Here is a 17,587-nt window from a genome sequence, read left to right on the forward strand (position 1 = left end):
GCGCACACACACACAGCTTTCAGCGATGAGCTTGCTTCATATACAGATATCAAAAATACTGCATCACGGCATGGCTTATCCTTGTAAGGGGTGGTGTATGATAGGAAGAGGCGAGGAGGGCACAAGGCAGAGAGGGCGACTATAGGATTAAGAGAATCGACTACGAAGCAGGCAACGATTTTGAAAAAAAAAGTCTTGTCAAGTTTTTGAAAAAACATTTTTTGGGAGACTCTTTACAACCACACTCCAGTGCGCGGTCCTCGCAGTAGAAAAAGTTTGATGCTCTCTCTCTCTCTCTCTCTGAAAAAAGTTTTTTGGGAGACTCTTTACGACCGCACGCCGGTGTGCGGTCCTTGCAGTAGAAAAAGTTTGATGCTCTCTCTCTCTCTCTCTCTCTCTCTCTCTCTCTCTCTCTCTCTCTCTCTCTCTCTCTCTCTCTCTCTCTCTCTCTCTCTCTCTCTCTCTCTCTCTCTCTCTCCCCCCTCCTCCCCCGCCCCTTTTTTCCTCCGAGCTACCAAAACAGTGTTCAGGAAAAATGTGTCTTAGCATAATATCGTGCCGTTTCTAATTTAAAAAATGCCGGTTAAGGCAAGGAAAAGGGAGAAATTCTGCCCCAAAATAGAGAAAATTTCAAAAATGCCATTTGAAGGCAAGGCAAGGAAAAGGGAGAAATTCAGCCCCAAAATAGAGAAAATTAGTGTAAAAACCTGAAAAATAAACCTAATTTTCTTAGATTTCCTCCTGGTAAATTCAAAAAAGGGAATTTTGTATGTTTGGAAAAATGATTTTTCCTTTACACTGTACCAAAACAACAGATCCCCCAAAATGTAACTACTCAAAAAGTTTAAATATACCTACTTTTGTTGGAGGGTTGTGCGCACGCCGACGTGCAGTCCTTGTAGCAAGTAATGACGTACGGCAAACTTTGATTCTCGCCCTTGCTATAGAGTACTTGGTGCAAATTTTAACACTGGCGAGCTCGTCCGCCCTCGTTATAGGTTGTTTCCTCTCTCTCTCTCTCTCTCTCTCTCTCTCTCTCTCTCTCTCTCTCTCTCTCTCTCTCTCTCTCTCTCTCTCTCTGTGCCCACTTCATTCCAAATGGATGCTAAGCGCTCAGCAAAGAGAAAGAGCCCGTGGAAAATGCCCCTACAGAGGAAGGCGATGATGCAAGACCTGCAATTGAGGAGGAAGACATAGGTGCCGCATCATCAAGCTTGATGTCCTTGCTGTCAATACTGTCAAGGAGAATGAGAATGTTCTCATTGACCTAAAGGCCAATTAGCTATACCAATTTGATAAGGACGACAACTAGTGGAAAGAGAGAGGTATGGGGCAGGTGAAGCTACTCCAGATAAGAAGACCAAAAACGTTCGATTGGTCATGAAATCTATGCAAATCACACGATCGTTCCCTCTATAAGATGCTTGTAGGAACATCAGGGTAGTGACAAGGCTTGGGTCTAGCATGTCTCTGATTTTGCAGAAGGAGATTTGAAAGATAAAATGTTTTGCATTTTCTTTGGGGGTGTGGAAAATGATCAAGCATTCACAAAAAGCTTTTGAGGTTGCTCAAAAGGAGATGTCAGGCACCCCAAGGAGGTGGATGAGTTTCTTCAGGGGCTAAAAGTTGGCGACAAGGATTCCAAGAGCGAATAAGTGAAGGAGGAACTTTGCCACCGGCCATCCTTACTCGGGCCATGACACCCAACCTCGATGGAGAGTTACTCAGGCCATCATTGAGTACTACCATAATTGCGATTATGTCCAGCTGCATGACAGGCACCGACTGGAGCTGGAGATCGTATCACTAACCGTGCATAATAAGTAGAGAGAAACAATGTAGCATTGATGCCTATATATGAGTCCCTCACCTTGCGTGATGCTGAGGTTGAGCCACGTTGCAATGTGCAACATCAATGCTTGTGAGGCCCAATGATGTGCGGCATTGCAAAGGCAGACAACACTTGAGTACCTTTCACTTACACATGAAATGAAATGTAAAATTAAGAGTAAACATAGCACAACATGGGTAGATGTCATTTAAATATTCGTTCGGGTTTTAGTTCGCTCGAGAAATCTCGCTCGGGGTATGGTAAGACTCTCTTTAAACTAGTGATGACATAAGAGAAGCCATGGTTTTTTTCAACACTTGGACTGCTTTGTCTCTATTATATAGATTGTGAAAACCTTAACTTTATTGTGTTTTCACTACTTTGACTTTGTGATTCTTCTTTGTTTTATGGATTGACACTAACATTTTTCTTAAAACTCTCAAATAATTGCACTTTTGCTTAGTGCTAGAGTATTTGGAACCCTAGTGATTAGTAGTTGGTTGACTTAATTTTTGTTGCTATAGTGGTATTCTATTCCTAACATTGGTTTCATTTTAATGTATACAAACTCCATATATATATATATATATATATATATATATATATATATATATATATATATATATATATAAATAAAAACTAACTTGTCATATTGTAAAGACCATTTTGTATCTTTTGGTAAACTTAACTTCTCATTTTTGTGTTTACATATGATCTAGTGTGTTTCCATTGTTTGGTTCAATAGTTTGCCCATGTCAAACTATTGCTAGGTAATCAAACATAAACACACCCACCAATTTCTAATCTATTTCAATTGTATGGTTCAATAGTTTATGCATGTCAAACTATTGTTAGGTAATCAAACATAAACTCACTCACCAATTTCTAACTAACCTTTGGTCAGGCTAGTACCATACAATGGGTTTAGATTGGTTACAATTCTTGATCTCTGACCTACCATATCCAAGTGGATGGGTTGGGCTTCATTGACTCTTAATAGTTCTTGATTTAATTTAACCTAAATCTAGAGTCTCACATTTGTTCGATTCACCTAATCCAAGCAGATGTGTTTGGGGCCCTTTGGGATCCTAAATTTGTCAAAGTAGGGAAAGACTCTTAACTACCTCAACTACTTTGACATACCTAGATCTAGAATTGCACCTTTGTTTGATTCACCTAATCCAAACAAATGGATTCGAGGTCCTATGGGTTCCTAAATTAATCAAAGTAGGGTAAGGCTCTTACAAATCTTAACTACTTTGGCATACCTAACTTGTAGAAATTGGTTGGATACTTTAAAGATTTTTATGATTTTTTAGTGAGGGTGAAAGCATGTATAGGTGGTCCAAAAGGGGATATCTTGGACACTCCTTTTTAAAGTAGTTTTTGGGAATTTTTGACTTTAAATTTGATTTTTAGGGGAGGAAACTCAATGATGAGTAATGAAGATGGGAGAAAATTTTAAAAAAAGAGGGGTATGTATTTTTTACCACCCCCAATAGTTCTTGGACATGTTTGACATACGAGCACCCCCTTTGTCTCCTTCTTTGCGTGCAAGCTCTGCACAAAGCTACAGGTTTAGGGTATTCTGTGCGTGCGGTTTTTGCATAGAGCAGAGTGCCTTTTCTCTCCTTCTCTCTGTGGTGTTTTTGCAATGCATTCCCTTTCTTTCCTCTACACACGGTTCTCTGCTGTGTGTGATTAGTTCTCCATTTCTCTCTCTCTCTCTCTCTCTCTCTCTCTCTCTCTCTCTCTCTCTCTCTCTCTCTCTCTCTCTCTCTACAGATAGGATGCAGCCTTCTCGCCAGTTAGGTGTGTGAGTGTCTGTGACATGTTTGGTCTTGTTGTTGCTTGGGCTCTTCATGATGTATGTTCATGCGTTGAGCTCTTTTTCTTGAGGTTTTCTTGATCCGGATCCGTGTCCACTAGTACACAGTTGAGAAGAGTTTCCCGACAAGTTCACAGGCTGATTACACGATTACTAGGCGGCAAAGAAAAGGGAACAAAGAGAGAGGCAAAGGCAACAAACTCTCTGTGCTGAAGCGAAAGGATGTCCAGCTGGATGAGAAGCAGAAAAGGAAGATTCTTTGTGCCATGTCAAGGTGCTAGAAAGAGCAGACGCAAGGATTGACAACCAAACTCCAAGGAGAGATTTTTGAATAGTTACTCTAGCAACCAGTATTTTGCAACCTGCAGAACTTGGTACATTCTATACAGAGAGTATTGCTTTCCAACATTCGCAACACCTTGTCAAAAATCAAGGTCCCGCACTCAGCCACGAAAATGCTTTTCAAGAGAACAAGAGTGATGGTATGCATTAATTCGAGGGACGAAGTAGATGCATGTCCATTTACGGATAGAGCACTTGCAAAGTTGTTGGGCATACACATAAGAAACATCGGTTTTGCGAAAGCACGACTCCATTTAGAGGATAAGAACAGTCCTTTTCCAGTCTTAGCATGTCGACGACAAGCTCATCGTTCTACAAACATCACAAAGGACATTAAGGAGCTTGTGTTTGGTTTCTAGACAATGACCCGAGTCTCTCTGAACAAGAAGGACATATGCCAAAGGCCTATCAACAAAAAGGCTGTTCTTAAGCATCCATTGCATTTGTTGGATCAGCCTCAGGTATTATGAACTATGCACTAGTACTTTGTCAAACTATAACAACTGTCAAATTGTAAAAAACCACTTTGGAGTAGTATATTGACCCTTGTCCACCACTATCAAACTGTAAAAAATCACTTCCAAGTAGTATATTGACCAATGTTCACCACTGTCAAGCTGTCACAACCACAATCAAATTGTAAAAAACTACTGTCAAGTAGTATAATGACCATTGTTCACCACTTTCAAGCTGTCAAAACCACTGTCAAACTGTAAAAAAGCTCTGAGAACTGAGAAAACAATTGAAAAGTGGTTTAATCACCCTTCAAGTACTTTATAAAGCAGTTAAAGTACTGATAGTGATTTAAAGTACCTAAAATACTCCTTTCAACCCCTTCAAGTGGAAGCTTGTACTTTGCAAAGTGCTAAAATAGTTTATCACCACTTTAAAGTATTTTAATAACCACTTGCAATCTGCCAAGTGCTTAGGTGAGCACCTATGTAAGCACTTGGAAGTTTTCAAACCACCTAAAGGTGATTAAAAGTGAAAAACAAACCACTTGAAAGTGGTTTAATGACCACTTTCAATCTTTTTAAGGTGGTTTTAAGTGCTTCACGTGGTTTGAAATCTGCCAAGTGCTTGGGTGGAAACCTTGAAGATTTCAAACCACCTGAAGATTGAAAGTGGTTTGATGACCCTTTTCAATCACCTTTAGGTGGTTTTAAGTGCTTTAGGTGGTTTGAAATCTGCCAAGTGCTTAGGCGAGAACCTATGTAAGCACTTTGAAGATTTCAAACCACCTGAAGGTGATTGAAAGTGGTAAAAAATCCACTTGAATGTGGTTTGATGAACTTTTTCAATCACCCTAAGGTGGTTTAAAGTGCTTCAAGTGGTTTCAAGTAGTTCAAAGCCACTTTTAAACATGCAAAACCACTTCTAAGTGGTAAATGGTTCCTCTTATGTGCTTTCACAAACACGAGAGTGGGTGTTATAACTTGTGGGTGATGGTACCAACCATTTTGTTTATTTGTTCTCACATTATCTCTTTATTGCCTGCTTTTTTGCGTAGGTGGAATTTTACAGGCGGTTTCAAGAAATGCATCCGATGGTGCACATTTCGCTGAGATACTTTGAGAATTTGAAGCCCTTTTTTTTTCAAAAATTGGGGGACCACAATACCTGTTGCTGCAAATATCATGTGCAAGCTGTCTACCTGAAAGATGCTTTCAACCAAATGCATCAAGGAAGGTTTGGAGTACATGGATTCTCTTGTGCTGTGCTTGTGATGTTTGTGACCCTGCAGTAAGTGGCCGTATATGTGGCTGCAAAGTCAACATTTGGGAACCTCACAACACTATGGGAGTCCTTCTTGTGTCCTAAACCAAAAAAATCTCTGTTTCATTTACACATCTGCTTTATGGGAAAATGCGATCAGTGCGGTGCCAAACAACTCAGATGTTGTCCTCTTGAAGTACACAATGACAACTTTCAAGTGGCTGCACAGGTTTTTGTTGGTGTGGAGACACAATCTATAGATGAAGATGGCCATCACCACAAAAGGAAATATCTTGTTATTTAGCAGATTGGGTGCTCCACATTCATTTCATTCATGAAATACAAGCTGACCAAGTTTATCAAACATAACTACATCTATAGATGCTAGGCCAACCAATTCAAAGAATGTCTACAGAGTTTTCCAAGTGATGTTGTTTTCTCTCTCGTGGACTTTGCAAAAAATTACAGTTGTAAAATTCAGAATGAGATCCAATCCATGCATTAGTATTCTAGTCAGGTGAGCATTTTGGTCCACATCTGCTATTTGCGCTCGACAATGGGCAACATCATAAAAATTTTCCATTTTTATATATCCGATGACAATGTGCATGACACATTGTTTGTTCAACACTGCTTTCTTTTGCATGATCAGTGGTTGAAGGACCAGGGTTTTTGTTTGAAGCGACACTGGGTAATGTATGATGGTGCAACATCACAATTCAAAGCACGATAGCCTTTCTTCTTTGTTGCAAGGTTTTCTCAGCTTACTGGGCTTGATATGTGCACAACTATTTTGGGTCAAGTCATGGAAAAGGTGAACATTATGGTGCTGGTGCAGCCATAAAGAGGGTATTAACCCATGAGCAATTGAAAGTGGATGGACACCCCCTGTATAATGCAGCAATAGTGGTCAATTACGTCACCCTAATGAACCATAGGAAAGACTGTTGGTCATCTGCGAACAAGGTTGATAGGTTCTTCTGGGAAATCAAGGTGGGTGATGTGTTGAGAGATATGGAATGGGATTGCAAGAAAATCAGTAGATCATGTTCAATGCATTGTGTGAATGGTTTCTCTTCAACAGATATGACTGTACTGAGGTGTAGAAATCTGTCATGCTTGTGTGCATGGTCAATGGAGAAGATGTGCAAACAAATCTCACATAGAAGCATGGTAGTACTTGAGGATCATACCAACAGAGGCTGACATAGATGAAGATGTTTCAAGTGATGAGGAGATTGATGCACCTATGTATGCTAGCCATCATGATGACTTGAGCAATGCCTTACGAGTTGGAGATAACTTTGCAGTCAACACTGAGGAGGAGGACTCTAATTTTTATATAGTGAGGTGTTGCATGGAGAAGAGGCTATCCACCATGACTCACAAGGATGCGTGGCACAATCAGATAAAGAAGAATTCCTACTATGTTGAGGGGCATTTTTATGATAAAGTCGAGGGAAGCTCCAATTAATATGTGTTATTAGATGATAGGCCTCCTGCTTCCATGTACTTGCTCCTAGTTCAATGCCTTAAGTTCCCCTTGTATCCTGAGAGAAATGAGCCTAATGTCTACACTTTGAGTGATACCATGTATGAGCACGTCTACAATAGCATGCCCTCTGATACCAAGCCTATTTAAAACACATTGATCTCATAAAGTATAATTGGGTACCGCTTTCTTGTATCTGTTCCTCACAAAAACTTATGTTCCTCATCCAAAAGCTGAAGCGTTTTTGAAACTTTTTTATTATTTCGAGTACATGTAGCTTACAACTTGCCATCCACTTGAAAGTGCTTTAAACTACCTTCAGCCAGATTTTACAAAAATATTTGGCCCTTTAAGCCACCCAAAAGTTGTCAAGGCACCCTTATATACGTAGTTTCAATATTATTGACCACCTACAAGTGCTATCTAAACCACTAGCAAGTGGTTCAGAACCTTTTCCAAACCGCTTTCAAAACACTTGCAAGTGGAGGAGAAGACCTAGCAAGTGATCTAGAAGGCCTTTGCAAGTGATTTAGAACCACTTGCTTATATACGTAGTTTTGATCTCATAGAACACCTGCAAGTGCTGTCTAAATCACTAGAAAGTGGTTCTGAACCACTATCGAGTGCTATCTTAACCACTAGCAACTCGTTTTGAAACACTAGCAAGTGCTATCTTAACCACTGGCAAGTGCTATCTTAACCACTAGCAAGTGGTTCAAAACCACCTGCAAGTGGTATCGAAACCACTAGCAAGTGGGTTTGAACCACTAGCAAGTGGTTCAAAACCAATGGCAAGGGTATCTTAACCACTAGCAAGAGGTTCAAAACCACTGGCAAGTGCTATCTTAACCACTAGTGAGTGGTTCAAAACCACTTTCAAAGTGCTTGCAAGTGGAATAGAAGACCTAGCAAGTGATCTAGAAGGCCTTTGCAAGTGGTTCAGAACCTCTTTCAAGTGGTTCTTAACCACTTGCTAGTGGATACCAATTTACATAATGCAAATGGTTTTCAACCACTTGCATGTGGTCTACAATTCACAAGTGGTATAGCTTGCACTTGTGCCACTAACCGCTGATTCTACAAAATCCATAAGAAAAACTGCTAAAACAATTTAAAATCAACTTATAATAATACATCTTCCAAGGCAGACAACAAAATGGTTGACTGAATAGCAAATCATGTTTCTACATTACAAATGGGTATAGAATTCCGCAATACAATGTCGGGTTTTTCCCATTTTACAAAACAAAAGAAGTTCTCATTCATGAGTTACACTATCAAAATCATCATGGGTATCTACATACATGATCACAGGTACACAACTCTTAAGATTTTTGTTGAGACTGGAGATCGGAAGGCGGCCTTTCATGAGGTGGTTGGATGTCGCTTGATAATTTTTCCCTCACAGATTCAGCGTCCCAAAATTGCTTCCACCTTCTTCTAGCATCCATTTTACAAGCAACGATCAGCTCCGATCAATTTTCTGTTTTGTTTCACTCATAGACAAATGGCAAAACTTCATGATGCATCAAATTATCCCATCGGTCTTCCATCTGGTCCTCTAGAGAAGGCAAGATAACATAGGAGTCTTCGTCGTTCACGCAGCACCTGGGATATTTGTCCTCTAGCAGGAGGGTGATGAGAAGACAATGCGCCAATCAAACCGTGCACATACTTTTGCATCACAAAAATCATCTTCTTTTTTAGCACCTACATCATAAAGCAGAGGAAGCATATGCATAGCAGTATTGGCAACAATGAACCATCCAAGAAACCCAACGGGCATTAGGGACGACTCTTAAATAAAGAGTTTGACTGTGCAAAGAAAGGAAACCTATGTTTTAATTGTTTGGGAAATCATCCTAAGAAGGATTGTCCCAACTTCAAACAACCGGGGATGGGAAAGGACAAGGAAATGCACATGGTGCAACTTCTTTTGATAGGGTCATCCTCAAAATATGCTAGTGTGGAAGTCCCTCACACTGAGGCAATTCATGAGTGCTATCTTATTTCCTCTATGTGGCAGAAAACTTTTTGTCCACACAAATTGGTGACGATGCATGGTTCCATCAAGGGGCACAAGGTGCATATCTTGGTTGAGGATGGCGCCTCTCGTAACTTCCTTAATTACAAGCAGGTTAAGAAGTTGAAGTTACCACAGTCTCCTAGCACTCATTGCTACAAGGTAGAGATGATTTGAGATAAGGATTTCAAAGTCTGGGATACTTTTGCTAGTGATGTTCCGTTGTAAGTGCAAGGACATACAATGCAATCAAAGCTCCATGTAATGAACAAGGATCGAGCTGATGTGGTACTAAGCTGGGAGTGGTTGCATGGGTAAGGATCTTCTTTGAAATCAAGCTATGAGCATAATTCTTTCGTATTTTATGGCAATGGTACACATGTGTTTCTCTTAGGAGAAAATAATGTACCACCATCTCCACTCATATGTACAGCTAAGCTTTCCCAGCTCTCTCATAAAGATGAAATAGAGGAACTTTGTATTTGTTGTTCTTTGTGTCACTTGTTGTATAATTCAAATTTTGATGTGTGTAAACAGGGTTCTCAAAAAAATTCCTCAATGTTGCATTCTTCCCTCTCTTCTTCTGATATGGCTTGTGAAAAAATAAATGCTAAGAGAAAATATGACAATGCTACAAGCACATTAAATGCTAAGAGTAAAAATGAGAATATTGTGAGCACTTCCCCATAGTTATCACACTCAAAAGAAGAGCCCGGCTCATTGTCAAAACACTTGCTTACTCACACGGTAAATGTTAAGAACCTTCTTATTGTCAGTCAGCTAAGTTAAGTAAAGATAACCGTGTATATCTTCATGAGTTTTTATAGGAATACAAAGATGTATTTCTTGAAAATTTGCCAAAAGGACTACCTCTTGAACATTTTATAGATCATGCTATAAATATTTCTCCAGGTATTAAGTCTATACATAAACCACCTTATAGACTTAGTCAAAGTGAATCCATTGAGGTGGAATGTCAGTTAGCTAACTATCTCTGTCGAGGTTTCATCATACCTAGTTCTTTGCCATAAGCATCACCGGCGTTTATGTTTATTTACCTTCTACTACCCAAGGTCATGACTCAGTGTGGGAGATTGTAGACAAGTTGACTAAAATGTGTAAGTTCATACCTACCAAGTCAACTATTAAGACTCCCAAATTAGCATAGGCTTTTTGTGGAACATTTTATAGGTTGTATGGACTTCCTAATAACATTATAAGTGATCGCATTCCTAAGTTTAATAGCCATTTTTGGAGGACTATTTTTAAGAGGATGGGAACTCAACTCAACCTAAGTACTCCCAACCATCCACAGACAGACGGCTAGACTGAAAGAGTTAATTGAGTGCTGAAAGATATGCTACGAGCATATGTCAACAAAAAGCAATTACATTGGGAAGATTACCTACCCATTCTAGAATTTTCTTACAATAGTGTTAAGCATGTGACTACTAAGTTCAATCCCTTCATGCTTATGTTGACTAAAATGTGTAAGTTCATACCTACCAAGTCAACTATTAAGACTCCCAAATTAGCATAGGCTTTTTGTGGAACATTTTTATAGGTTGTATGGACTTCCTAATAACATTATAAGTGATCACATTCCTAAGTTTAATAGCCATTTTTGGAGGACTATTTTTAAGAGGATGGGAACTCAACTCAACCTAAGTACTCCCAACCATCCACAGACAGACGGCTAGACTGAAAGAGTTAATTGAGTGCTGAAAGATATGCTACGATCATATGTCAGCAAAAAGCAATTACATTGGGAATATTACCTACCCATTCTAGAATTTTCTTACAATAGCGTTAAGCATGTGACTACTAAGGTCAATCCCTTCATGCTTATGTATAATTCTCAACCCCATTCACTGGTTGTGATGGGGTTGGTAACTAAGAAATTACAACAAATTAAGGACTTTTTAGTAGATCACATGGATATGCCAAAGTTTGCTCATCAAAATCTTGGGGAGGGGGGTAGTCATTGATAGTATATCACATGTGATATATTGCATCACTATGTATAAATTGTGTATATCGTGTGTGTTTAGGAACTATTTTCAAAACTCCTTATCTATGAATTTTTGACAAATAAAATAAACCCTTTTCCTATTCAATCTGTAAATTTTTTTTTCCCAATTTCAGTTTGCAATACCCTTTTGTATGTGAAAATGTGAGAAAAAATGAAAATAAATAATCCCTTATACTGGATTCACGTGATAGTCACATAATTATTAAATGACCCCTCAGAGATCAAAATGTTCAACAAGCACAAGATTAGTATAAGAAGTATGCCGATGAGAAGAGACAAGTGGTGACTTTCAAGAAAGGTGATTTTGTTTTCTTATGAGTACAAGACAATTCAAAAAGTCTCAGTGGAATGGGCATGCACCAAAATTGTCTCCCAAATTTTGTGGACCTTTTAAGATCCTCAAGAGAGTGGGTTCTATGGCATATGCCTTAGAGCTTCCAACTAATACTTGAGCTCATCCATTTTTTCATGTAAGTCATTTATGCAAACGCTTATTACGTGATGACAATGTTGTTGGTCAAGGAGTCCTTGTGACTACATTGAACCTCTCAATTTACTGCAAGAACTTGAACACCTCATGGATTTCCATGAGCTACACACACAATATCTTTTCATTGTAAGTCCTTGTCAAGTGGAAAGATCAACCTGAGAAAGGTGCCACTTGGAAAAACATTAGTGCTATTAAGAAAAGGTTTCCCACTTTTTGTTTTAAAGGACAAAAACTCTTTCTTAAGGGGGGAGTAAAGTTATCCTACAGAAATACTGGACAGGGTGTATGGATGCTTCATACAAGGTTTGAGATGGTAGCTAGGTGGGTACGAAGCTAGAAGAAATGGTGCACACAAGTTCTAATACAACAATTCCTAGCTTTGGTATGGCAAAAGCCTTACTCAAGTTGATTACTGGGGAGTTCAAGGACACTTTCCGCATAATCAACTCCCATCACATCAAAGAGAGTTTGGTCCTATCAGAAAGCTGGATTAACATATTCTTTTGACAACAACCAAAAGTGTCACCAACAACAATGATAAGAGTCCTAGAAGCATCTCAAGCCCATGCAAAGAAGAAACAACCAACCATAGCAAAAAAAGTAAACTCAAGGAAAACATCAAAGCAGATCAACATCACAAGTCAATTAGCCAGATTCACTGTATGGGCATCCACCTAGTCAGACACCACATTTTGAATATAATTTTTCTCTATTTATTTTCCAAGCTAGTGTAGTGACACTCTGTGTATATTTGATCCCAAAGTAGCAGGTCGATTTCCTGAGTTATAACTCTATTACGATATGTATAAAGGCCCATGTGAGTTGGCCACCACTGGCCACTTAAAAAGCCTCAGGTATAAAATATAATAACTTCAATGTGAGAAGAAGGCTTATCTTTTGGAGAAAAAAGAACTATGTTGTATGTACGCTCAAGTGGCGAAGTATCTACAACTTGTACTCAACATAACTAATGATTGGGCAATCCAATTTCAATTTTGAAACTTGCATTGTCATCCTCTTTCTTTGCTCTTTCATTAAAGTGTAAGCATTGCAAATTTTGTTGTGGTTCACTTCTTGAGTACTGACAACCTTAAGAGTCTCTATGCCCCATCCAAGTCTCTTTCCTAAGTATTGACATATTATGTTAGTGTCAGATAGCTATGCTACAGACGTCCATCGTGGTGACCCACTAACAATTATGGGTAATCATGTCCCAACACAGGCCTTAGGTCGCAATCAGAGTACAAATTTAGGCAGTGAATCTAAATAGTGTGTGTGTGGGTCAATGTTGAAGCAATCATAATTAAGTATAGTGACCAAATGTGTGTGTGTGTGTGTGTGAGAGAGAGAGAGAGAGAGAGAGAGAGAGCTTAATCTCATAATTAAGTGTCAAAAATCATGATTTTTTTGTGTGTGTAGGTTGTGAGAGAGGGAGAGCTTTCCAAACCATCCTTGTGGATTATGTGGTCCATGTTAAGAAGTATATGATTAAATAGTATGGGCTAGAGTCATGTATATGGTGAGCATCTATATTCATTTCTCTATGCCCTTGACCAGAGTTGGAGCCCATTGAACCCCAAATCATCCACTTCGATTGGGTGGGAAAATAAAAAATTATAAATAGTAACGGGTCTAAGCATGTATTGGTGGTACCAATATTTCACTCTTTGGGGTACCACCAAGAGACTACTTTGGAAAGGAATGCAAAGCTAGGATTTCAACAAGCTCTATTTTTTGTTGCTTGCAGCATTGGAGTACTCGTGGCTATCAAGATTTTGCTTCTTGGCTGAGGAACTGCATGAGGAGTACGGGCTCAACCTAGAGGGGAAGCTGCCTAAAGAGCTCACGGATAAAGATATCCCCGATGAGAAGTGGCTGAGTGTCTTCAAGTGCCTGCACAAGAAAAGCACAAAGCTATTTCTCAAACATGTGAGGGTTCATTGACGAGTTCCCGCTTTTGTACCAGAAGGTATATCAAGCAACCCCATCCAATGGTGAGTTGCTAGCAAAATTTGCATAGGGTTTCATGTATGAGAGGTGTCCCAACAACAAGTGATCCGACTGGACATTGGATTGCATGGGCAAGGTTTGGTGGCAATGTCCTTGAAAATTGCAAGATGCAAAAAGGGGGTTTGGAGCGGAAGATCAACAAGTTTTGCACCCATTATGGCTTGACAGGTGTCATTCAAATAGAAGCATCTATCTGTGATGGTGCCTTGTCATCAATACCGACAATGTCAACAAGCACGTTGTAGCCATTCCAGGCAGTAGAGATGCCAATGTATATTCAGCAAGTGCTTAGCATGGCAGAGGGACTTAGTGGCAAGGAGAATGAGCAAAAAAGGTTGTTGGGCGAGGTGAAAGTGCATCTGCAGGAAAAGAGGGACCTATGGATTAAAAATGAAGGGAATTTTTCTGCTTACCTTGACTTCTACAGGGAATTGGACCAACTAAACAAGGAGCTGGAGGTGCTCAAGACCTCACCTGATTCAGATCCATGGGAGGTGGACCGCAAAGAGGTAGAGGTCTCAACTATCACCAAGATGTTGTCCAAGGCAGGTGCCACTACTAATTTGGGGTGTCTTAAAGAAGATTTGGACTCCTTGCTAGTAAGTTTGTTGCTAAAAGTGCCTAGAAGTGCTGTGTGATAAATTCAAATTGCTCAATAGATAAGTAGAATGTGATGACCAAGTGGTTAGACTTCAGACTAGAAGTGCTTCATGTTATGAAGTGCTTTGAGATAGATCTAAACTGCTTACTTGGAGTAGGAAGTGCTAACCAAGTGGTAAGAAAAAGCTTCATAGTGCTCACTAGTGCCTAGAAAGTGCTTACAAATGCCTTAAAAGCACCAAAAGTGCTTTGAAGTGCTCAATGGTGCCTACAATATGCTTGAAAATGCTTGATAGGTGGTAAGGAAGTGTTTTAAAGTGTTGAAAGGGTCCTTCAAAGTACTTTGAAGTGCTTTGATATAGCTCTATACTGCTTACTAGGTGGTTATGAAGTTTTGACCAAGTGGTAAGGATTGAGTGAAGAGACTGGTTTGAAGTGCTCCACAATGCTGAATGGTGCTTAGAAAGTACTTCAAAGTGCTTTCAAAGAAGCAATCAACACTTCAACTCCTCACAAGGAGTACATATTGGTGACTAGGTGGTAAGAAAGTGCTTTCAAGTGCTCAATGTTGCTTAATAGGTGGTCAGAAAGTGATTTGAAATGCTTTATGGTGCAAAGAAAGTGGTACCAGGTGGTTAAAATGGTGCCTACAATACGCTTGAAAGTGCTTAACATGTGGTTAGAAAGTGGTGTGAAACTGTTGAAAGGGTCCTTGAATATACTTTGAAGTGCTTTGACATAGCTCTATACCATTTACTAGGTGGTTATAAAGTTTTGACCAAGTGGAAAGGATTGAGTGAAGAGACTTCTTTGAAGTGATCCACAATACTGAATGGTGCTTATTAGAAAGTACTTCAAAGTGCTTTTAAGGAACCAATCTACAATGTGAAGCACTTTAACTGCTCACAAAGAGTAAAAGTGGTGACTAGGTGGTAAGTAAGTGCTTTGAAGTGTTCACTGTTGCTCAACAGGTGGTCAAAAAGTGATTTGAAATGCTTTATGGTGCCAAGAAAGTGGTAACCAGGTGCTTAAAAAGTGTTCTAAAGTGCTCAATGGTGCCTACAATATGCTTGAAAGGGCTTAATAGGTGGTCCAAAAGTGGTGAGAAAGTGCTGAAAGGCTCCTTGAAAGTACTTTGACATAGCTCTTAACTGCTTACTAGGTGGTTATGAAGTTTCGACCAAGTGGTAAGGATTGAGTGAAGAGACTGCTTTGAAGTGCTCCACAATGCTGAATGGTGCTCTGAAGCACTTTCTCTACACTCTGAAGCACTTTCTATGCTCCCAAGGAGTACAAAGTGGTGACTTGGTGGTAAGAAGTGCTTTGAAGTGCTCAATGTTGCTAAATAGGTTGTTAGAAATTGATTTGAAATGATTTATTATGCCAAGAAAGTGGTAACTAGGTGCTTAGAAAGTGGTGACCAGGTGGTTAGAAAGTGCTCTGAAGTGCACAATGGTGCTCAATAGGTGGTTAAAAAGTGCTAAACAAATGGTTAGAAAGTGCTTAAAAATGCTTAGAAAGCGTTTTGATAACATTTGTCAGCATTTTTTAATTTCTTTAGAAGAAGTTGAATAGAAGCATTCAAGCTTGTGCACTTAAGTCCATCCAAGCATGAAATGATCTTACTCTCTATTGTTGTTTATGCTATGGTTGGCAGCAAAGGAATATGGTTTTGGAATTTGAATTAGAAGCCTTGACGTCTCGAAGAGCATTTATGGATACAACCATCCAATATATCCAAGAAAAGGGTAGAGGCATCATTGTCCCTTCATCGCAGACTAAAGCCTCTATTTTGAAACCATTTGTGTGTATTGGGGGTGATTGTGTTGCATGTGGGTAACCCCTCTTAGCTAACCACATGGCAGGGGGACGGTTATGGAGCAAGCTCAACAGAGCGAGATTTGGAGCGAGCTTTTTTCTTTTTTTTCATCGCACCACCACTACCTCCCATTTCCGCCCCTTAGCACCCATTGCCACCATCAACTTAGCCCACCACTGGTGGTTAGTGGTGCTAACTTACTACCACCATATGTGCCACCCCTCCCTCCAGTGAGTAGCCAATAACCTCCTCCTCCTTCTTTGTGTGTGTGTGTGTGTGTGTGTGCGCCCCTACCCTCCCCCCCCCCCTCTCTTTCTCCCCTCACCCCTTCTCTCTCTATCAGCCCCTCTCCTTCCCTGCCCCCCGCCCCCCCCCCCCCCCCCCCCTCTCTCTCTCTCTCTCTCTCTCTCTCTCTCTCTCTCTCTCAGTTGGCCCCTTCCCTTCTCTCTCTCCCCCCTCCCCCTCTCTCCCTCTAACCCATCCCCTCTACTACGCCCTCTTCTCTCTCTCTCTCTCTCTCTCTCTCTCTCTCTCTCTCTCTCTCTCTCTCATCCACCCCTCCCCTCTCGCTTCTCTCTCTCCATCCCTCATCTTTATCTCCCCATACCCTCCCCTCTCTCTCTCTCTCTCTCTCTCTCTCTCTCTCTCTCTCTCTCTCTCTCTCTCTCTCTCTCTCTCTCTCTCTCTCGTGTGTGTGTGTGCACGCGCGTGTGCTAATAGAAAGAGGAAAATGGTATAACCTTTCTATCACCCAACTGTAGTAGATTGGTTATCCCATTTCCCTCTTGAATAATAGGTCTTAGTTTAACTCTCGTATCTTTGAGGTCTCTTGGGATAGTTTCCTATGATGTTAAAATCCTCTTCTTCTCGGGTGTGTGTTAATAAAAAGAGGAAAATGGTATAACCTTTCTATCAGCCAAGTATGGTAGATTGGTTATGCCATTTCCCTCTTGAATAACAAGTCTTGAGTTCAACTCCCGTCGTTGAGGTCTCTTGGGATAGTTTCCTACAACGTTTAACTCTTCTTCTTCTTCTTCTTCTTCTATTTCTTTCCCTCCCTCCATATCTTCCCTCTCTCTCTCTCTCTCTCTCTCTCTCTCTCTCTCTCTCTCTGACATGGATAGATTAACCCCTTTCCATGTGACTGGACACACCCTCCTTGTCTCTCACACGGACCGAGATCACTCAGCTCATCAGAGAGGACTTGATTCAGTTAGACACTAGGAGGACATGGATACAGCCTATGGTTGTGCATGGCACAAAGAGGGCTTTCTACAGAGAGCATCTCCTTGAGCTTATAGAGGATGGTTTTGACTAGACTTGCCTGATTGAACACTCATATATCCCATGGATTACGATGTGTTATTGGAAAGATGCGCACATCATCACATCAATTAAAGATTG

At 40.2% G+C, this 17,587-nt stretch overlaps 1 pseudogene; it reads left to right on the plus strand.

The window, feature by feature from the left end:
- Positions 1–908: 908 nt before the first annotated feature.
- On the plus strand, positions 909–1,700 carry LOC147435807 (ran-binding protein 1 homolog b-like; annotated as a pseudogene).
- Positions 1,701–17,587: the final 15,887 nt, after the last annotated feature.

Source organism: Adiantum capillus-veneris, chromosome 18 (genome assembly GCF_014529385.1).
Source record: "Adiantum capillus-veneris isolate H3 chromosome 18, ASM1452938v2, whole genome shotgun sequence".
Taxonomy (NCBI): domain Eukaryota; kingdom Viridiplantae; phylum Streptophyta; class Polypodiopsida; order Polypodiales; family Pteridaceae; genus Adiantum; species Adiantum capillus-veneris.